We start from the raw sequence: 23,652 nt of genomic DNA, 5'->3' as shown, positions 1-23,652 counted from the left end.
GAACACACAGTGGGATTTTTAGATGATGTGATACAGAATTGTACACTTGAAATATATATAATTTCACTAACAATTGTCACCCCAATAAATTAAAAAAAAAAAAAGATGCCAAGGCCAGATGTTTGTTCTGTTTGTTTTCGTTTTGTTTTGTTTTTTTAACCATTTAACTTGTTTTAATGTTTCTTAACAAATGGTGAAAAATACTGAAGTATAGACAAGGAATAATCATAATGCTGTGGGCAACATTGTAAAATGGCATTTTAAATTTAAAACATTTTCTGGTTTAAAAGGTAAATCTGGTAGTCAGTGAAGCTCTGAGGTGTCTCTGTGTTATGTAAGACAGTCTGTGTGTTCCTGATGGTTCTCGCCTTTATCCAGGTCCTCCACACTCACTGTGCTGCCTGCCATCTGCTCCACGAAAGGTCCAGGAAGACCGTCAGGGCCACCTTATCTTCCTTCACCAAGCCACTTTGAACCATGACTGGGGTGCCACGGAAGCCACCTCTGTGTCCACTGTGGACACCTCTGAACTTTACACCATGGCCTCCTCATTCCATGAGGCCATCTCTTCCTCCCTACTTGCCACCAGGGCCACCCAGGAGGGAGGAAAGCTTCAGGCTTTGGGGCCTTACACTGATTGTATTAAATGTGTTCTCCAGGCAAAGTTCTGGATTGGGGCGCTGCCAATCTCCAGCTTAGTGCTGGATGTTTCTTCCTCTGGAGTAGTTCCCTCAGGAACCATGGGGTCCTCTTGAGAGGAAGCCTCCTCTGTCTCCCCCATGAACTTCCATAGGACCCATGGGTCCCCCAAGACCTCCTGTGTCCCCTGCACCTGCACAGAGCAGTGGCAGCATCCCCCTGCTCTCGCTGGGCAGCATATGCCCCTGCATAGTGTTCATAAGAGGCTTCTTTTGAGGAAGAAAAACTTTAAGTTTGAAAATCCCTTGAAAATTTTTCCCATCAAACCAGTCCACGCCAGCCTTGGCACTGTCACATTGCCTTTGGGCTTTCCTGTTTCCCTGTCCAAGTAGACACGGATCATGGGTTATCCAGTTCTCTTATTCATCTTAACAATTGCACACTGCTTACAGAAGTCTGCCAGGTCATCTAGAGGCACCTTGTCTTCTAATTCTTGTTCATAGTCGCAGTGTTGTCAGGGTCTTCATCTGGATCAATGGGGAGCCTAGATCAACATGCGGTCCTTTGTGCGTGGGTCCGCCAGGCTGGTTGACGCCACCTCTCTCCAGCATCCATTCCACCAAGTTCTCCTCCCTGCCTGCCTCTGCTCAATGCTCCACGATCAAATCCCCTTCGTCCCCTGCCCCAATTATCAGGACGACTCATGCTCCAGTCCTTCCAGAACATCGTCCAGACTCCTGCCCATAAACACCCATGCTACTGGGGTGGTCCTGCCAGAATGAACTCTGCTGCACAAATCTGCTGTTGACCTGGAGCTTGGCTGCAGCATCCAGTTGGTATTGGGGGCACCTGCTGCCCATTGCTGCTTTGTTGACCATACATAACCTGTTGCCCATAGCTGCTTGGCTGCCCATTGGTGTTATGCTGAGAGTAACTGCTTTGATCATAACTAGTCAGCTGTGTCGAGGAATCGCTGGTAGAAAGATAAGACAGTCGGGCTGTGACTTGCTATATAAGGTAGCCCCCAGGTACCAGGGGTAACGTAGTTACTCTGTCCATATCCCAGACTGGGCTGGTTGTAATCCCCTATGCTAGATTGAGGCTGACTAGTCTTTGTGGGTTTGTTACCATCCTGTGGTCTTGCAGGTACAGCAGCTACTGGCTGTTACCCATAAGCCAGTTAAGCAAGCTGAGTGCCATATGCAGACTGAGATGCATCAAAGCCTTGGGTGGCAGTTACTGTGGCACTGGTGGTATCATAAGCACCAGTGCCATACACCTGGACAGGCCGACCATATGACTGGGGAGCAGTTGGAGTAGTATAACCTATGGAAGGCTGTCCATAAGAAGTTGCATAAGCTATCTGCCCATAGATCCCACTGGACTGAGCCTGGGTATAGCTGATGTCAGTGGGCTGTCCATAGGTTCCACAACTTTGCTGTGCATATGCCTGAGTGGTCTGTGTTTATCCTTGAGTGAGCTGGGCAATGGTAAGAACTGTAGCCCTGATGTGCTGCAGCTTGGTTGTAGGTACTGTAACCCTGGACACCATTTTCTCTCCTCCAGATATTAGATTCTTTGAATTGGAAAATCTTCTAAATTGACAAGAAAAAAAAGAAAATTTTCTTAGCAAGCTCTCATAAGCTTATAACAGTTATAAAGATTCCCTTAATAAGGGAGGCAAAATTAAAAGAAAAATCAAAATCCACTCAGACTCCTTCTTATTTACCTTCATATATTTTCAGATATTGTTAAGAAAAATAGCAGGAGATTGGAAGTACAAATGTCCTGCAATTAAGAAGAAAAAAAATGGCAAAATCTTATTAAAAATAATCTAAAAAATTCATATCCTAAGAATTTGGCTTGGTAATGTCAAGTTGGATGCTCCAAAACATGGCCAGACAGAAACATGAGCTACACTCCATTTATGGCTAGGGAACTACCAAACTTCTACAAGCTCTCAAGAAAATTAAAACCTAAAATTACAATAGAGGGATGTTCCAATTAGATTAGATAATTTAAAACTGCACTTAAAAAGCAATGGCTTCTAAATCAAGTAGACAGAATGAGATACCTATTTTTAAATACTGGTAATAGTGGAACAGAGGAAACAGAAAAGGAGAGTCACAAGACTTGTCATAGAAGGGTGGAAATCTGCAGATGGTTATTTTTTAAATTGGGGATAAATATAATAAAATGAACAATGATGGGTTCTTTTTTTCTTTTAAGGGTTATCTTGAATTTAATGCTGTTAAAGTCTCAAAAGTCTAACACTATTCAGATTATATTTATATTTATCCTCAATGTTGTATTTTGTTTTTTAAAATTATTTTTTCAATTACAGTTGGCATTCAATATTATTTTATAGTAGTTTCAGGTGTACAGCATAGTGGTTGACACTTATATAACTTATGCAGTGATCTCCCGATTAGTCTGGTACACACCTGGCACATACATAGTTGTTGCAACATTATTGACTATATTCTCTATGCTGTACTTTACATCCTCTTGACTATTTTGTAACTACCAATTTGTACTTCTTAATCCTTTCACCTGTTTCACCCAGCTCCCCAATACCCCTCCCCTCTGGCAATCATCAGTTTGTCCTCTGTATCTATGAGTATTTCTGTTTTATTTGTTCATTTATTTTCTTCTTTAAATTACACATATAAGTGAAATCGTATGGTAATTATCTTTCTCAGTCTGACTTATTTCACTTAGCATAATACCCTCTAGGTCCATCTGTGTGTCACAAATGGTAACGTTTTATTCTTTTTATGGCTCAGTAATATTCCATTATATATATGTAGCACAATTTCTTTAAACAATTGTCCATTGATGGGCACACAGGTTGCTTTCATATTTGGCTATTGTAAATAGAAGTGCATATACCTTTTTGAATTAGTATTTTGGATTTCTTCAGATAACTACCTAGAAGTGGAATTCCTAGGTCATAAGATAGTTCTATTTTTAAATTTTGAGAAACTGCCAAATTGTTTTGCATAGTGGCTGCCATCAATTTGCAAATCTACCAACAGTGAACAAGGGTTCCCTTTTTACCGCATCCTCACTAACACTTGTTTGTTGACTTATTGATGATAGCTATTCTACAAGGCTTAAGGTGATATATCATTGTGAATTTACTTTGCATTTCTCTGATAATTAGTGACCTTGAGAATCTTTTCATAAGTTTATTGGCCATGTGTATGACCTCTTTAGAGAAATGTCTATTCAGGTCCTCTGCCCATTTTTAAATTGGGTTGTTTGTTTTTTTGGTGTTGAGTTATATGAGTTCTTTATAAATTCAGCATATTAAGCCCTTATCAGATGTATCATTGGTGAATATCTTCTCCCATTCAGTAGGTTGTCTTTTCATTCTGTTGATGGTTTCCTTTGCGATGCAAAAATTTTTTGTTTGATATAGTCCCACTTGTTTATTTTTTATTTTGTTTCCCTCGCCCAAGGAGATATATCAGAAAAAAATATCACTAAGAGCAATTTTGTTAGCACTAATCTGTTGGTTCAGATTTTTTGTTTGTTCTTCATTCAGTCTTGGAAGACTATATACTTCTAGGAATTTATCCATTTCCTCAAGATTGTCCAATTTGTTGGAATAAAATTGCTTGTATTATTTTCTTACAACGTATTTTGTGTTTATTTTTTATTTTATTTTTTAATATATATATTTTAATAGTTTCAGATGCACAAGACAAAGTAATACTTAGATGTTTATCATTTATATCCCTCACACTGTGGACCGCCCTCCCCCCATCCATTATCTCTCTGACATCGCACTGAGCCATCACATTTCCACTGTCTCCACTTCCAATGCTGTACTCCGCCTCTTGTAAGTATATATATACATATGTATACATATATATATATATATATACATATAATTATAGTGGGAATTAATTATTGTTCAGCTTCAGGTGTACATTGCAGTGATCAGACATCTACATGTTCCCTGACGTGGTCTCCCAAATGGGAGACGTGTCCATCGAATACCCTACAAAATCTTTACAACATTATTGATTACGTTCCCCAAATTAATTTTCAAAACCCCATGGCCATCTTGTGGTTACCAACTGTTTTCTAATCCCCTCACCTTCCCTCTTATCCCCACCCCCCCGCCAATCTAACAACCCTCAGTTTTTCCTCTTTGTCTCCAAAACTGTTTCTGATTAGTTCATTCACTTATTCTCTTCTTTGGATTCTGCATATAAGTGAGATCATATGGTACTTGTCTTTCTCTGTCTGACTTATTTCACTTAACATATTGTTCTCTAGGTCCCTCCATGTTGTTGCAAATGGTAAGATTTGTTTCTTCTTTATGGCTGTGTAATATTCCTTTGTATAAATGTACCACAGCTTCTTAATCCAGTCACCTACTGATGGGCATTTCAGTTGTTTCCATGTCTTGGCTATTGTGTATAGTGCTGCAATAAACATAGGAGTGCATAAAGATTTTTGAATTGGAGTTTTGGGTTTCTCTGGATAGATACCTAGGAGTGGAATTACTGGATCATAGTGTAGTTCCTTTTTCAGATTTTTGAGATACCTCCATACTGTTTTCCATAGTGGCTGCACCAATCTGCAATCCCACCAACAGTGCACTAGCGTTCCCTTTTCTCCACATCCACGCCAGCACTTGTTGTTTGTTGATTTATTGATGATAGCCATTTTGACTGGAGTGAGGTGGTATCTCATTGTAGTTTTTATTTGCATTTCTCTGATGGTTAGTGAGGTTGAGAATTTCTTCATATATCTGTTTGCCATCTGTATGTCCTTTTAGGAAAAATGTCTCCTCAAGTCCTCTGCCCATTTTTTAATTGGGTTGTTTGTTTTTTGGGAGTTGAGTTGAGTGAGGTTTTTTTTTTATAGATTTGTGATGTAACCCCTTATCAGATATATCATTGGCAAATATCTTCTTCCATTCAGTAGGATCCCATTTTGTTTTATTGATGGTTTCCTTTGCTGTGAAAAAACTTTTTAGTTTGATGTAATCCCACGTGTTTTTTTTCTCTTACTTCCCTCGTGTGAGGGGATATATCAGTAAAAATCTTACTCTGGGTAATGTCTGTGAAGTTTCTTTCTATATTTTCTTTTAGGTATTTTATGGTTTCAGATTTTACATTTAAGTCTTTAAGCTATTTTAAATTTATTTTTGTATATGATGTAAGGAGGTGGTCCAGCTTCATTTTTTTGCATGTGTCTGTCCAGGTTTCCCAGCACCATTTATTGAACAGGCTGTCTTTACCCCACCGTACATTCTTGCTTCCATTGTCGTAGATTAGATGGGCATATAGGCATGGATTTATTTCTGGAGTCTCTATTCTGTTCCATTGATCCATGTGTCTGTTTTTATGCCAGTACCATGCTGTTTTGATTACTGTAGCCTTGTAGTATAATTTGAAGTCAGGTATCATTATACCTACCACTTTGTTCTTATTTCTCAAGATTTCTGAGGCTATCCGGGGTCTTTTATGGTCCCATGTAAATTTTAGGATTATATGTTCTATTTCTGTGAAAAACGTTGTTGGTAGTTTGATTGGAATTGCGTTGAATATGTATATTGCCTCAGGCTGTATGGACATTTTAACTATATTAATTCTTCCTATCCATGAACATGATATGTGTTTCCATCTATTTATATCTTCTTTCATTTCTTTCTTCAGTGTCTTATAATTTTCTGAGTACAGATCTTTTACTTTTTCGGTAAATTTATTCCCAGGTATTTTATAGTCTTTGGAGCAATTGTAAATGGGATTGTTTTTTTAACTTCTCCTTCTGATGTTTTATTATTGGTATATACAAATGCAACTGATTTCCGAATATTAATTTTATATCCTGCTACTTTACTAAATTCATCTATCAGCTCTAATAATTTCTTGGTGGAGTCTTTAGGGTTCTCTATGTATAGTATTATGTTATCTGCACATAATGACAATTTTACTTCCTCCTTACCAATTTGGATGCCTTTTATTTCTTTTTCTTGTCTGATTGCTGTGGCTAGAACTTCCAGCACTATGTTGAATAGAAGTGGAGACAGTGGGCAACCTTGCCTTGTTCCTGATCTTAGGGGGAATGGTTTTAGCTTTTCCCCATTGAGTATGATGTTAGCTGTGGGTTTGTCATATATGGCCTTTATTATGTTAAGATATGATCCCTCTATTCCCACTTTCTTAAGGGTTTTTATCATAAATGGCTACTGGATTTTATCAAATGCTTTTTCTGCATCTATTTATATGATCATGTGATTTTTATTTTTCATTTTGTTAACGTAGTGTATCACATTAATTGATTTGCGGATGTTGAACCACCCCTGTACACCAGGGATGAATCCCACTTGATCATGGTGTATGATCTTTTTAATGTATTGCTGAATTCTGTTCGCTAATATTTTGTTGATGATTTTTGCATCTATGTTCATTAGAGATATCGGCCTGTAGTTTTCTTTTTTGTGGTGTCTTTGTCTGATTTTGGGATCAGCGTGATAGTGGCTTCGTAAAAAGTGTTTGGGAGTCTTCCCTCCTTCTGGATTTTTTGGAAGAGCTTGAGGAGAATAGGTGATAATTCTTTTTTGATCATTTTGTAAAATTCACCTGTAAACTCTTCTGGTTCAGGGCTTTCGTTTGTTGGGATTCAATTTCCCTTATGGTAATCAGTCTATTCAGGTTCTCTGTTTCTTCTTGAGTTAGCTTTGGAAGGTTGTAGGCCTCTAGAAAATTGCACATTTTTTCCAGATTGTCAAAGTTGTTGGCATATAGTTGCTCATAGTAATTTCTTAAAATTTTTTGTATTTCTGCGGTGTCTGTTGTCACTTCTCCTCTTTCATTTCTGATTTTATTAATTTGGGTCCTCTCTGTTTTTCAATGAGTCTGGCTAAAGGTTTGTAATTTTGTTTATCTTCTCTAAGAACCAACTCTTGGATTCATTGATCTTTTATATTGTTTTTCTGGTTTCTATTTCATTTATTTCTGCTCTGATCCTTATTATCTCCTTCCTTGTGCTCCCTTTGGGCTTATTTTGCTGTTCTTTTTCCAGATCCTTTAAGTGTTAAAATAAACTGTTGATTAGTGATGTTTCTTGTTTCTTTAGGTAGGCCTGCAATGCTCTGAATTTCCCTCTTAGGACTGCTGTCGTGGCATCCCATAGATTTTGGGTCATCGTGTTTTCATTTACGTTTGTCTCGAGATATCTTTTGATTTCTTCCTTGAGCTCCTGCTTGACCCATTCATAATTTAGTAATAAGTTATTCAGCCTCCATGAATTGGTGTGTCTTCCAGTTTTTTTCCTGTAGTTCATTTCTAATTTCATAGCACTGTGATCAGAGAAGACAATTGGTATGATTTCAATTTTTAAAAATTTATCGAGATTTGTTTTGTGGCCTAACATATGGTCTATCTTGGAAAAGGTTCCATGTGGGCTTGAGAAAAACGTGTGTTTTGCAGCATTGGGGTGAAATGCTCTGAAAATATTGATTAAATTCAAGTGGTCAGATGTATCATTTAAGGCTGTTGTTTCCATATTGATTTTCTGTCTGGAAGACCTGTCCCTTGTTCTCAGAGGTGTGTTGAAGTCCCCTACTATGATAGTGTTACTCTTGGTCTCTGTCTTTATGTCAGTCAATATCTGCTTTATATATTTAGGTGCTCCTATGTTGGGTGCATAGATGTTTACCAGGGTTATGTCCTCTTGCCAGATCGATCCCTTTATTATTATATAATGTCCATCTTTATTTTTTAATATGTTCTTCATTTTAAAGTCTATTTTGTCAGATATAACTATTGCAACTCCAGCTTTTTTTTCTTGTTTCCATTTGCATGAAATATCTTACTCCATCCCTTCACTTTCAGCTTGTGTGTGTCTTTTGATCTGAGGTGAGTCTCTTGTATACAGCATATACAAGCGTCTTGCTTTCTTATCCACTCAGCCACCCTATGTCTCTTGATTGGAGCATTTAATCCGTTTACATTTAAAGTGATCATTGATAGGTACGTAGTTATTGCCATTTTTAAATTTGTAGTTAGATTGTTTTCATTTTTCTTCTATTTACAGAAGTCCTTTTAGTATTTCTTGCAATGCTGGCTTGGTGGTAATACATTCCTTTAGCTCTTTCTTTTCTGGGAAGCTCTTTATCTCTCTATCAACTTTATTTTTATTTATTTTTTTTCTTAAAACAACAACAAATTTATTTATTTTTAAATTCATTAGTTGTAGGTGTACAAGACAAGGTAATACTTAGACGTTCATCATTTATATCCCTCACACTGTGAACCTCCCTCCCCCCATCCACTATCCCTCCGACCTCACACTGAGCCATCACATTATATACATAAAATTATAGTTGGCATTCATTAATGTTTAGCTTCTGGTGTACAATGCCATGATCAGGCATCCACAGTATCCCTGAGGTGGTCTCCTAAATAGGACACATGTCCATCGGATACCCAACAAAATCTTTACAACATTATTGAATACGTTCCCCAAATTAATTTTCAAAAAACCCTGAGGCCATCTTGTGGTTACCAGCTGCTTCCTAATCCCTTCACCTTTCCCCTTATCCCCAAGCCCCCGTCCCCCCCGCCCATCTAACAACTCTCGGTCTCCATCAACTTTAAATGATAGCCTTGCTGGATAAAGCAATCTAGGTTGTAGGCCTTTGTTTTCCATCCCTTTGAGTATTTCCTGCCATTCCCTCCTGGCCTTCTGTGTTTCTGTAGAAAAGGCATTTGATAGTCTTATGGGAGTTCCGTTGTATGTAACCCTCTGTCTTTCTCTTGCTGCTTTTAGGATTCTCTCTTTGTCTTTAAGCTTTGCCATTTTAACTATAATGAGTCTTGGTGTGGACCTGTTTGGGTTTATCCTGGTTGGAACTCTCTGCACTTTCTGGGCTTGTATGTTGGTTTCCTTCATCAGGTTAGGGAAGTTTTCGGACATTATTACTTCAAATATGTTCTCAGTCCCTTGCTTCCTCTCTTCACCTTCTGGTATTCCTATGATGCGCATGTTGTTGCGCTTGATGTTATTCCAGAGGTCTCTTTAACCATCTTCATTGTTTTTTATTTTTTTTTCTTTCTGTTGTTCAGTTTGGGTGATCTCTGCTAACTTGTCTTCTAAGTCGCTGATTCGATCCCCTGCTTCATCTAACCTGATGGTAATTCCTTCAAGTGAGTTCTTAACATCAGTAATTGTTTTCTTTAGTTCTAACTGGTTGTTCGTTATGATTTCTACATCCTTCTTTATGTCATCTCTAAGCTCCTTAAACATTCTTATCACCAGTGTTCTGAACTCTGTCTCTGATAGGTTGGTTACCTCTGCTTCATTTGGTTCCAGTTGTGGAGGTTTCTTCTGTTCTTTTATTTGGGACATGTTTCTTTGTTTCCCCATTCTGGCTGACTCTCTGTGTTTGCTTTGATGTATTAGGTAGATCCCCAAGAGTTCTTAGTTCTTGCTGGGTTATCTTATGTAGTATGTGTCCTTTATATTTGACTTACACTACTTCGTTCTTCTCCTCTGCGTGTGCTCAAAGGTGACTCTTGTGTATATTGTCCTTCAAATAATACTTCCACGAGTCTGTTAGGATGTCTTAGCTATTCTGCATGATGAGCAAAGAGTTCTTTGGGGATGGTTATATGGGGACAGTTAACACGGGACACGGTTATATGTCCTGTGTGTAATAAAATCCAGAGGAGAATTCAGAAAGTGCGCCCCGCTGCCGCCGTTCCCTCTTATAACATTTTTAATTATGTGGTATCAATTGTCACTTCTCTTTAAATTCTGATTTTATTTATTTGGGTCCTCTCTCTTCTTTTCTTGATGAGTCTGGTAAAGTTTTATCAATTTTTAAAAAAATCTTTTCAAAGAATCCACTCCGGTTCTCATCGATCTTTTAAATTGTTTTCTAAATTCTATATAATTTATTTTCCCTCTGACTTTTTTATTTCCTTTCTTCTGCTCAATTTTTTTTCTGTTCCTTTTCCAGTTTCCTTAGGTGTAAAGTTAAATTGTTTATTTTAGATTTTTTTTGTTTCTTGAGGTAGGCCTGTATTTTTATAAATTTCCCCCTTAGGACCGCTTTCACTGTGTCCAATAGATTTTAGGTTTTTCTGTTTTTGTTTTCATCTATCTCAATGTATCTCTTGATTTCTTCCTTGATCTCATTGTTGAGCCATTCATTATTTTACTAAATAATGTTATTTAGCTTACATGTGTTTGTGTGTTTTTCTTGTAATTGATTTATAGTTTCATATCATTGTGGTTTAAAAAGACGATTAATATGATTTCAGTGTTCTCAAATTTATTGAGACTTGTTTTGTGTCCTAAGATATGGTCTACCTTGGAAAATATTCCATGTGCACTGGAAAAGAATGTATATTCTGCTGCTTTGGGGTGAAAAGCTCTAAAAATATCAATTAAATTCATCTCTGTCTAGTGTGCCATTTAAGGCCACTGTTTCTTTATTGTTTTTCTGTCTGGAAGATGTGTCCATTGGTGTTAATGAACTATTAAAATTCTCTATTGTGATTGTATTAATGTTGATTTCTCCCTGTATTCAGTCAACATTTATTTATTTAGTTAGGTGCTGCTATGTTGGGTGCATAAGTCTTGGATTCATCCTTTTATCAGTATGTAATGTCCCTCTCTGTCTTTTATTATAGTCTTTGTTCTAAAGTTTATTTTGTCTGATATAAGTATTGTTACCCCAGCTTTTTTTTTTTCATTTCCATTTGTATATAATATCTTTTGCTATTTCTTTACTGAAATCTGTGTGTGTCTTTCAATCTAAAGTGGGTCTCTTGTAGACAGTATATGTATGGGTCTTTTTTCTTATCTATTCAGTTACCTTATGTCTTTTGATTGGAGCATTTAATCCACTTACATTTAAAGTGATTATTGATAGATACATAGTTATTACCATTTTATTATTTATATTTGTGTTATTTTTCTCCCTTCTTCTTCTTAAAGAAGTTTTTCTAATATTTGTTGTAATACTGGTTTGGTGGTGATGAACTTTAGCTTCTTCTTGTCTGGGAAGCTCCTTATCACTTCTTCAGTTTTAAATAGTATTCTTGCTGGGTAGTGTAAATTTGGTTGTAGGCCCTTACTTTTCATCATATTGAATATTTTCTGCCAATCCCTTCTGGCCTGCAAAGTTTCTGTTGAGAAATCAGCTGACAATTTTATGGGAGTTCCTTTGCAAGTAGTTAGTTTCCTTTCTCTTGCTGCTTTTAGGCTTCTCTCTTCGTGTTTAACCTTTGCCATTTTAATTATAATGTATCTTTGTGTGGACCTGTTTGGGTTCATCTTGTTTGGGACACTGTGCACTTCCTGCACTTCTATGTACATACATTTCCTAGCAAAGTTAGGAAAGTTTTCAGTCATTATTTCTTCAAATAGGTTCTCAATTCCTTGTTTTTTCTCTTCTTTGTCTGATACTCCTATGATGCAAATATTGTTATGCTTGATGTTGAACCTTATTTTTTTATTCTTTTTAAATTTTTGTTCTTTCAATTGGGTGTTTTCTGCTACCTTGTCTTCCAAATTGCTGATTTTATCATCTGCTTCATCTAGTCTGCTGGTGATTTTTTTCTAGGACATTATCCATTTAATTCATTGTGTTCCTAATTTCTGGCTGGTTCTATGGTTTCTATGTTCTTTTTTATGCTTACTATTTCTTTGTTGAAGTTCTCACTGAGTTCACCTATTCTTCTCCTAAGTTCATGGAGCATCATTATAACCATTGTTTTTAATTCTCTATCTGGTAAGATGCTTGCCTCCATTTCATTTTTTTCTTTTTCTGGAGTTTTCTCCTGTTCTTTCATTTGAGACAAATTTCTTTGTCTCCTCATTTTGGCCACCTCCCTGCATTTGTTTCTATGTATTATGTAGAACTTCTATGTCTCCAAGTCTTGTCTGCGTGGCCTTATATAGTAGATTCACTGTTGGGCCCAGTGGCACAGTCTTCCTGGTCACCTGTGCCAGATGCTCCATAAGTGTTCCCACGACTTTGGGTTGTGTGTGCCCTCCAGTTATAGTTAAGCCTTGATTGCTATTGGCATGTCTGTAGGTGGTATTGACCAAAGTTGACTGGCTGTGGGGTTTGTCCATGTCCACAGATTACAGGATGTTGTGCAAGAGGCTTACCCCATAGTGTGGAATTCACCCTAGAGGAATCTGGTGCCTGAAGAGACCCTTCTTTGGTTGTGTTACTTTTGGGGCTAATTGGGTGGTGCTCTGCTTTGGTCCAAAGCCAGCTTCTAGGTATATTGGTTCCAGGGTTTCTTGAGAGGGCCTCATTTGCAGGCCCAGGTCAACTACTGCCTGTGACTGGTCAGGGAATACCTGGTAGGTATACAAAGCTATCCATAGCTGGTTGCTCCCCGTGCTAGACCTACAGTTGCATGGGTGAGGCTACACTGTGAATTGAGGAATGCCACCACCAGTACCAGGCGTGGTATAGATCTGTAAAAAGGCCAGGACACCCAGAGGCCTATGCCACTTGCTGGTTCCTGTAAGGTTCAGCGGCCGATAAAGCCTCATGCAGTACATGAGTTGGATGAGACTGGGTTTCAGGGAGTTACGAGGGTGGTATGAGTGGTGTTCACCAGGTTAATGTAAATTCTGGTTGGTACAAGTGCTGAGCCTGGGGCTATTCTGAAAAAGTCTTAGAGCACACTAAAGCCAGCCGCCACCTGCCTGGGGCCTGTGAATCTCTGAGAGTTTTCTAAGATAGAAGGCAGACAGGATTGGCTGCTGGCCAAAAAGAGCCTCCTATGTTGTGTGAGTTGGGTGAGGTGGGGTCCCAGGGAGTCACCAGGGTGGAGTGAACAGAATTCACCAGGCCAATGAAGATTCAGGTTTGGTTCTGTGGGGGAGAGCTCAACACAGGAAAGATAGCGCCCACTTGTTGGCTGCACAGGAGGAGGATTCTACATAGGGAAAATGGTGACTGTCCTTCCAGTCCTTGTTCTACAGCCTCACAACTCAGTCTCTCCCCATATGTCTCTGACTCCTCCTGAGTCACCATACCTCCACTGAAGCCAAGGGGAGTGCTTGTGAGTGAGTGAGTCTAAGCTCATTCCCTTTAAGAGGATGTCTGGGTTTCCCACAGCCTTCTCTTTCACCCAGAAGTTCAGAATCTCTTCAATAGTCAGAAGTTGTGGGGGCTCCTCCATGCCAGGCTGGAGAGCTCAGTGGGAGGCTAGGGTTTCTTACTCCTTTGGGGGGACCTCCACAGCTGAGATATCCCTCCCAATTCTCAACCACCATATTCAGGTGTGGGTCTAGCCCATTTTGAGTCTGCTCCCCTCTTACCAGACTCAATGTGGCTTCTTACTTTCATCCCCAGTTATAGGACTTCTGTTTAGCTAGACTTTAGATGATTCTCCACATTGATTGTTCTATAATTTAATTGTAATGTGAATGCGGTCATGGAAGGAGGCAAGCATAGCATTTACCTACTCTGCCGTCTTGGACTCTCTCCTTGGATATTGATGGTTTTAAAACAAAGGTTTTAGTACAGTACTATGAAAGCCTGAATGGGTCCAACTGTTGGTCCCCTAACATTAAGGGGCCCCAAATAATTCTGCTGTATTTACCCTAGTTTGGAGAAATTTAAAAGACTGGAAGAGATTATAAAGAGAAACCTGACCAGCAATTGCTTGGGACAACAGGATGGTTAATTCAAGTAAAAATTTGATTAACAGGGCCAGGGACCCTTGCCTTGACAACTTGATGGGGATCCAAAGCCTTTTTTATTTTTTAATTGGGGAATATTAGGGAACAGGTGTTTTTTCAGGGCCCATCAGCTCCAAGTTGTCCTCCAATCTAGTTGTGGAGGGCACAGCTCAGCTCCAAGTTCAGTCGCCATTTTCAATCTTACTTGCAGGGGGCGCAGCCAACCATCCCATGTGGGAATTGAACCGGCAACCTTGTTGTTAAGAGCTCGCACTCTAACCAACTGAGCCATCTGACAGCCCCTCTGGCAGCTCATTGCCTTCGGTCTAGTTGTGCATGGCGTAGCTCACTGGCCCATGTGGGAATCGAACTGGCAACCCTGTTTTTACAATCTCATGCTCTAACCAACTGAGCCATCATCCGGCCACCCCAGGACCCAAAGCCTTTTTACTCAGGGGATAAATAAGGGAAATTTCCAGGACTCCTTGATATGGGAATTCATAAACTATTGTACCAAAATCCATTGGTGAAATCCTAACTCAGCCTACAGCTAGATTAAAAGAATATAGAAATATAAGGATTGATAAGATTATGAAAATTAGAACAATTAAACAGGCTTTATGTTAAAAAAAAACGTTATGTCAAGTTTACCTGAATGTTTTATGGGAGGGAATGAATATTTAGTTTGGCCAGGTACACTTCCTATACTCAGTATTGTAAATAAATTAAGGTACAATCTTAATTTAGGTATAATATTAAGGTATAATTTAATACGTGAATTGGTACACTTTGAACAGGCTTTATGTGAAGTGATTGCATCTCTCTTATCTGATTGTATTTTGAAATAGCCATTGTATCTCACTGGGGAACAGGGACTTGAAGGCTGTCTGTTTTCTTTTCTTTTGGCTCTCAGAGGGAAAGACTCTGGAAAGTAATGACCTTTGCACCCTCTTGAGTTTATGCAATTGTTTAACACTGTCAGAAATAATTAGTTTGTTCTAGCTGAAACCTGACAAGATATTTGAAATTGTTTAATAACTTTTGATCAGAAATCTAACAAAATTGGAAGCTGAAGATTCAAGAGCATAATATAATTTTTAAAGATCTCCTACCTAAACTAAAATAAAACTATATACCCGAGGGAAAGAAGAAAATTAAGGATTATATAGTTAGACGTGTAGGTCAACCTATAATGTCACTTAAATTACAACCCAAATTTAAAAACAGTTGTTTTTATCTTACAAATCTTTGCAAAACCAGAAACACAGCTCTAGAAACAGTTCAAAGCCCACCTATCCTTATCATCCCCATTTCCTAAGACTGAAAGGGGGGGGGGAAAAGGGAGATGAAGGTTTCTGAAAGCACAAACTTTTCCATTGACCCCAAAGCTCCCTTGCCAAAGACAGATACAAATCTTAATTGTTTTCTCCCCAAATATTAATAAGAAAAATATTTAGCCGTCTAAGCAGGTAACCTTAATTTATTCCATCCGCTAGAAATACAGTGTGGACCTAACTGTTGTTCTATATCATCATGTGACAGTAATTTTAAAATGAAGGCCAGGAGGTCTTCTTTTGTGTCTGTCTATATATTCATATACATTGTGTGATATTTTCTATCACAAGATAGTATTGTTAGTTTATAAAAGAGCTCTATTAAATTGGCTTAAATAAACAAGGGCTCATTTTTAAAAATATAACAGAAATTAACTCAAATGCTTTTCAGAATCATGTGATCTGGGAAAATATTTGATAGTAAAGCTGGCTTGAGTTTTGTTTGGTTAAATAGATATGTCTTTAGAGTAATCAGCAATAAATAATATTTTTATTCTACCTGGGTTTATTAGTCAAATAAATTTCTGTTATCTCTGTTGCAAAATTTGTCAGCAAGAAAAATAACTTGATATGATGAAATTTTCATAAGTAATCTAAAACATAATTGTTAAGAGCAAGTAAATTAAATAAATGCAAACAGGATAAAAAGTTTCTTTTTTAGGTGAACTGTTTAGCAATAATTATATGTGCACTTTAAAATGGTTTCCTAAATCTCTGGTAACCTGAAATTTTAAAGTTTTGCTAGCTAAATTAAATGATGGCTAGTCATTGACTACCTAGATCATTTCCAAATAAGATAAAATAATGAAACATTAATTACTTAACATAGTTATCTCCTTTTTCTTCTTATTATAGAGGAATTAAAGATATTTGGGTCTACTAGTAAACATGTCTTGTGCCATATTAAAAATGTGCTATGAAGAAACATATATTTCTAGAAATTATGAAATGTGTTTATAAACTTGTCAATCTAAAGGATACTAGTGTAACAGACATTTCACAATTGCTTATTTCTTAGTTTTCACTAGAAATTAAGGCTTTTAAAGGTTAAGAACTCTAATATACGTAAGTAAGGATACACAATTAATAAAAATAAGAAAAACAATTGTGTATATTAAAATATGATATGTTCAGATTTTTAAAAAGGTATGAGATATGGAAGTGTGTTTTCTTTAAGGGAAATGAAGTAATTTTGTCCTGATTATTTCTGAATGGGTAAGAGAACAAAAGGCAAACTAAAAGGGACAGAGAAAGTCATAGAAAGTTTATGAAAAAGGAATCTTGAGAAAGAAAATTTATATGTGGTCAAGCTAAATAAAATTGAAATGAATTTCATCAAGTAAGAATTTAAATATTGAAAGTAAGCTGATGCAAATTTAGAGTTTGGTTCTCCCTCTGATAAAAGGATAGTTTCTTGTGGAAGATTGGTTTGCTACTAATAAGATACTGTGGAAGAGTTTTCTGAAAGGAAAGCAAAGATTCTGTGTTTTATCAAAATAATTTTCTATGTTTTATGTTGTCTTAATCAGGTCCTTGATTACTTAAGAAAACTGAATCTCCTCAATAGTAAGAACTAAGTTTTGCTAACAGTTATTTACTTCTGTATTAGTCTTTGAAATATTTTATTGTCACTTTGGTTAAATGGAAAACTAGTATTGTTTCATGATGACTTATGATCCTATTTAGTCAAATATCCAAACTTTTTCATATGTTTTGGCAAACTTCTCACAATTCAAATTATAAATAGAGTCCTGACCTGGTAATAACTTTGAGGTGTTCCAGAAGAGTCCCTGGAACACCTCAAAAGATTTGTTTTCTCTCCTTACAAAACAGAAATTAATAAGTGATGAAAAACTTTTAGGGGATATTGTCGTGCAGGGGACCCTGCTCGCTGCGCCATTTGTCATGCGGGCAGCCTGCGGGGTCTCTGCTCCCGCTCCCCACATAAGAACGCAGGACATGGTGAGGCCAAAAAGGAACACTCACGGAGCCATAGGTAGGGAAGTCATACCACTATGGTCTCACTGGAGGCTGGGTTTACACGACGTGCGACCTGCTGTCCGCTTTGCTGCCAACCGACCAACTCTCCTCGACTCTCCTTACTCTCCTTCAGTCTCCTCCTTCACTCTCCTCGGCTCCCCTCCGTAGCTGCGGCAGGTATATCAGTGGCCAATGGCTTAATGGCTACAGCTATGGCCAACCAGCCACAGCTGACGGCCATCCACTATCCGAGCCAGCACCTCTCCACATGAGGCTGAGAACCTGGAAACTGCTTTCTGGGGCTCTGTCCCCACAGATACTGTATGAATAAACAGTGGTTGTAAATTAAATGAATAGTCTGGGCTACAGGAAACCCAAGACAGCTGCTTGGTGTTTTTAGGCTACCTGGCAAACCCATTTTTTCTGTTTTTGCATTCCTTTATCTGCAGTAGCACATTTAAGCTGGACTTCGTTCAGCTGCCACTTAGCATGGTTATCAGTATGTTTGTGTTGTTGTATGTCTGTTTTCTGGATGGGTTGAAGCCTTCCCCTTCCACAAGGTTGATGCCCTCTGTCGTTCGGGGTGTCCGGCGGGGCGGCCTGCGGGGTCTCTGTTCCCGCTCTCCACATAAGAACGCAGGACATGGTGAGGCCAAAAAGGAACACCCACGGAGCCATAGGTAGGGAAGTCATACCATTATGGTCTCACTGGAGGCTGGGTTTACACGACGTGCGATCTGCTGTCCGCTTTGCTGCCAACCGACCAACTCTCCTCGACTCTCCTTACTCTCCTTCAATCTCCTCCTTCACTCTCCTCGGCTCCCCTCCGTAACCGCGGCAGTTATATCAGTGACCAATGGCATAATGGCTACAGCTGATGGCCAACCAGCCACAGCTGACGGCCATCCACTATCTGAGCCAGTACCTCTCCACATGAGGCCGAGAGCCTGGAAACTGCTTTCTGGGGCTCTGTCCCCACATCCTCACAGTGACAAAGAAACTGAAAATGTGTTTCCCACTTAGGGTACACCTTCCACAATCTCTAGTGATCAAGCACCCACTTCACTGAGCAAATAAAACACACCTTGACAGACAACCTCGTAAATTTCTTGGATGTATCACAGATACTATCACACTCAATAATCAGGCTAAGTTTAGAGAACTAAGGGAAAACTGGATTCAAGGGAACTAGTTTAATCACATGGGACTGAAAACTCATGAGAAAGGTTACATTTTTACAACTTTTTGTTTGAAGCATCACTGGTTCTTTAAATTTTTTAGTTTTCTAAATATAAGGAATTTTTTTCCCTTAAGCTAGCTATGACTTAGAGCAATTTTGTTAATTACACTTTGTAAGCAGAATTGAAACATTTGTCTTTTTCTCCCTACTTGACTTCTCCAGAATTCAGAAACTCTCAGTGAGTATTCTTATATTCATGGCAATATTGGTATTTGCGTAAGTTCAATAAAAATCTGTTCTCCTTGTAACGGGAAACACAGTTGGAAACTAGTTATATTATGAAGGCTTTCACTGAAATTTCACATTTAAGAGAGACATGCATAGATTCAGATGTGACCAGTTTTAAGGACGTAAGATTGACATATGGAAGCCAATTTAAAACCATTGGAAATATCAGCCTGGTACCTTGCTTGTATGGGTCCCAGCCGCCTTACTAGGTGAGTAAAAAAATGTCACTTTTTGGCAGATGCAGGAACCTCAGGATATTTTGGGAGCCCCGAGAAGAGAGGAACTATCCCAAATCTATAGGTATTGCAGGCAATGACTGATGGCAAGTCCTTGTCTTGTCTTTTCTGACCTTGAGAAGAGTTTTTAAGTTCAATCTGAAGATTCATTATGAAAAATGACAGTAAAGCAGGTTTAAAAGAACTTATGTGGTTTATTACTATTATTGTTGCACTTATATAAAGAATCAGGCCAAGTTTATTAAAATTACACATAGTTTTGTAAATAAATTAATCTTACTTTGACTATCTTTGGTAAAAATGGGGGTGAATTTGGAGAGAAAAAAATATGTTTGATTGAAACTATAACATACCTTTGTGGATTCTATTGCTGTTCATTGTCTTTTGAGGTTTTTTTATTTTCTACCTGTTTTTAATTTTTAAAATATTTTTATTAAAATATAGCTAACATACAATATTATATTAGTTTCAGATGTATACCATACTTATTCAACATTTATATTCCTAAAAAAGTTATCACTAAGATAAGTCCAGCTCCCATCGACACCATACCGTGCTATCACAATGCTATTGACTATATTCCTTATGTTGTACATTACGTCCCCACGACTTATTTGTTTTATACCTGGAAATTTGAACTTCTTATTCCCCTTCACCTTCCTCCCCCCACACACTTTTTTAAGAATTTCAATTGCAGTTGATATTCAATATTATTTTATATTAATTTCGGGTGTACAGCATAGTGGTTAGACATTTATATAATTTAAGAAGTGACTTCCTGACTAGTCTAGTACCCACTTGGAACTATACATAGTTATTACCGTATTATTGACTATATTCCCTATGCTTTACTTTGCATTCTCATGACTATTTTGTAACTACCAATTTGTATTTCTTAATCCCTTCCCCTTTTTCACCCTGCGCCACAATGCCCCTCTCATCTATCACCCCAATAAATCTAGTACCCATCTGACACCATACATAGTTATTACAATATTATTGACTATATTCTATATGCTATACCGTATATCCCCATAATTATTCTGTAACAACCCATTTGTACTTCTTAAACCCTGACGCTTATTCGCCCACCCCCCAATAGCCCTCCCATCTTGGAACCACTGAAATGTTCTCTGTACCTATGAGTTTGTTTCTGTTTTATTTGTTTGTTTATTTTGTTCTTTGGATTCCACAGATAAGCAAAATCACATTGCATCTGTCTTTCTCTGTCTGACATGTTATACTCAGTACAATTCACTCCAGATCCATTCATGCTGCCACTGATGGTAAGAACCCATTCCCTTCCGTGATCAAGCAATATTCTATTGTATATATGTACCACCTCCTGTTTATCCATTCGTCCATCGATGGGCACCAGGCCGCCTCCACATCTTGGCCGTTGTGCACAAGGCTTCAATGAACACCTGGATACACACGTCTCTTCAAAGTAGCGTTTTAGGTTTCTTTGGATGAGTACCCAGAAGTGGGATGACTGGATCATTCTTTTCCCCTTGTTATAGCCCTTGTTTTAAAGTCTATTTTGTCTGGTATAAGTATTGTTACCCAAGTTTTTTTATTTTATTTTTTTTCATTTTCATGAAATATATTTTTCCATTATTTTCAGTCAGCGTGTGTCTTTCAATATGAATGAGTCATTTGTAGGCAACATATACAAGGGTCTTGTTTTCTTATCCATTCAGCTTCCCTATCTTTTGACTGGAGTGTTTAATCTATTTACATTTAAAATAATTGTTGATAGACATGTAGATATGTAGTTATTGCCATTGTGTTATTCATATTTTTAATCTTTTCTTCTTTTTCTTAAAGAAGTCCCTTAACATTTCTTGAAATACTGACTTGGTGGTGATGAACCCTTTTAGCTTTTTCTTGCCTGGGAAGCTCTTTATCTCTCCTTCAATTTTAAATGATAGCTTTTCTGTGTATAAAAATGTTGGTTGTAAGTTCTTGCTTTTAATCACTTTGAATATTTCATGCCAATTCCTTCTGGCCTGTAAAGTTTCTGTGGAGAAATCAACTGATAGTCTCATGGGGGCTTGCTTGTAGGTAACTAACGGCTTTTCTCTTGCTGCTTTAACAATTCTTTCTTTGTCTTTAAACTTTGCCATTTTAATTATAATGTGTCTTGGTGTGGGCCTGATCAGATTCATCCTCTTTGGGATGTTGTGTGCTTCCTGGACTTGTATGTACATTTCCTTTGCCAGGTTAGAAAAGTTTTCCATCATTATTTCTTTAAATAGGCTTGCAATCTCTTGCTCTTTCTCTTTTCTTCTGGTGACCCTATAATGCAAATGTTGGTATACTTGAGGTTGTCCCAGAGAACCCTTAAACTACCCCTTTTTTTTTTGGATTTTTTTCTTTTTGGTTTTCTGATTGGGTGTTTTCTGTTACCTTATCTTCTAAATCACCAATTTGATCCTCTGTTTCTTCTACTGTTGATACCCTTTAATGGAGTCTTTATTTTATTTATTATATTCTGTATTTCTGAATGGTTCTTTTTTATGTTTGCTATACTAATTTTTATGTTTTCTATCTCTTTGTTGAGGTTCTTCGTGAGATCATTGAGCGTCCTCATAACCAGTTTTTTTTTAATATTCAAAGTTTTATTACTTTACAGAAAGAACATTCCTTTCCTCAATTCAGCTACAGAACAGTTTCATAAATGCTAACTTTTACTAAATCATCTCTTAACTTAAATATAAGTTAACAGTGCAAGCTCTTAACCCAAAATCAACTAAAAAAAAATGGTGCTCCATTAAAAAGGGAATGGGGTTATAAGACAGAAGGAAGTTTATGAGATGAAAGAAAAAGCTGATAGGTGAAATATAATTGTGTATGTGCTGTTTGAGCCTTTACCACAAACACTTATTTTTTTTTTCAGGTGTACCATTCTGTATTACATCATCTATAAATCCCATTATAACCAGTGTTTTGAACTCTGCCTCTGGTAGAATGCTTGTCTCCATTTTGTTTAGTTCTTTTTCTGGAGCTTTGTTCTATTCTTTTATTTGGGACATGGGTCTCTGTCTCCCAGTTTTGGCAGATTCCCTGTGTTTGTTTCTGTGTATTCGGTAGGGATGCTATGTCTCCTGATCTTAGTAGAATTGCCTTATGGAGTAGGTGTCCTGTGGGGCGCTGTTGCACAGTCTCCCTGGTTACCAGAGTCAACGCTGCAGGTGTGTCCCTTGTGTGGGTTGTGTGTGCCCTCCTGTTGTTATTGAGTCTTTGTTACTGTTTGCACATCAATGGGAGGGATTGACCCTCAGGCTGATTGGTTTGGAGGACTGTCTGTGACTACAGTACAGGAGCTATTGTGCAGGGACTCACCCTTTGGAGCAGGATTTGCTTTATCAGGACTCTGGTGCTTGCCCAGTCTGTCTTTTGGGTGTGTAGTCCTTGGAGGTGGCTGCCTGATGCTCCAGCTCCATCCAAATCTGGCCACTGGGTGTACCAACCCTGGGGATTTCTGGGAAAGGCCCCACCTCAGTCCAAGTTCAGCCGCAGACTGTGCCCTGCCCAGGGCCACCTGGCATGAGCGACAAAACAATCCACAGATGGCTGCTACCTGTGCTGGTCATAGCGGTGCCTCGAGAGGCCAAGCCAAAATCCAAGGCTGACTGCTACTAATGCTGGGCTTGGAGCTGCTCAGCCAGAGATATGGGACATACAGAAGCCAGATGCTTCTTGTTTGTGTTTTGTGAACCTTTAAGAGACTTTAGGAAATTCTGAAGCCTGAGCCAAGACAGGCTATTTATATGGAAAAGCACTGGAAGTGGCTAGGGTTTGCCTGAGAGTTGGGTGTGGGTGTGGTGGTGGTGTGGGTCTTGAAGGAATCACCAGGGCAGGGTGGAGAAACCTTGTTAGCCAGGTTGATGAAGACTCATATATGGTAGCAGCCTGTGTCTGCATCCTGGGAGCCGGTGAGGGCTCAAAAGAGAAACAATGGATTTTTCCAACATATCTGTCTGGGTGAAAGCTACCCCTAAAGACCTCACCTTAAAGCCAGACAACTCAGTTCCTCCTTGTATGTCCCTGGTGCTTTTTGAGCTCAGAGTGAGTGAGTGAGTCCATGTAAGTCCATGTGAAGGCCCTTTAAGAGGAATGCCTGGGATCTCCACTCTGACCATATCATTCTGCCACAATCTCTGGTGATTTTCATAGCCAGAAGTTGTTCAGACTTCTCTTCCTGGTAATGGAACCCTGGGCTGGGGAGTTTGGTGTGGGGCTGGGACTCCTATCTCCTTTTTTTTTTTTTGGGGGGGGGACTCTGCAGTCAAGATATACCTACTGATTT

General features: G+C 38.4%; 1 pseudogene across 1 annotated transcript; it reads right to left on the bottom strand.

Moving 5' to 3' along the window:
* Positions 1-330: 330 nt before the first annotated feature.
* Positions 331-13,820, bottom strand: LOC308490996 (RNA-binding protein EWS-like; annotated as a pseudogene). Its single transcript has 5 exons — positions 13,675-13,820; positions 13,041-13,107; positions 1,799-2,234; positions 580-1,647; positions 331-408 (listed from the first exon to the last, which is right to left on the bottom strand). The product of its transcript is annotated as an RNA-binding protein EWS-like (transcript).
* Between the last annotated feature and the right edge of the window lie 9,832 nt (positions 13,821-23,652).

The sequence above is a fragment of the Rhinolophus hipposideros genome (genome assembly GCF_964194185.1).
Source record: "Rhinolophus hipposideros genome assembly, chromosome: 22".
Classification (NCBI taxonomy): domain Eukaryota; kingdom Metazoa; phylum Chordata; class Mammalia; order Chiroptera; family Rhinolophidae; genus Rhinolophus; species Rhinolophus hipposideros.
The sequence above is the reverse complement of the archived record's forward strand: the minus strand, read 5'-3'. Positions and strand labels throughout refer to the sequence as shown.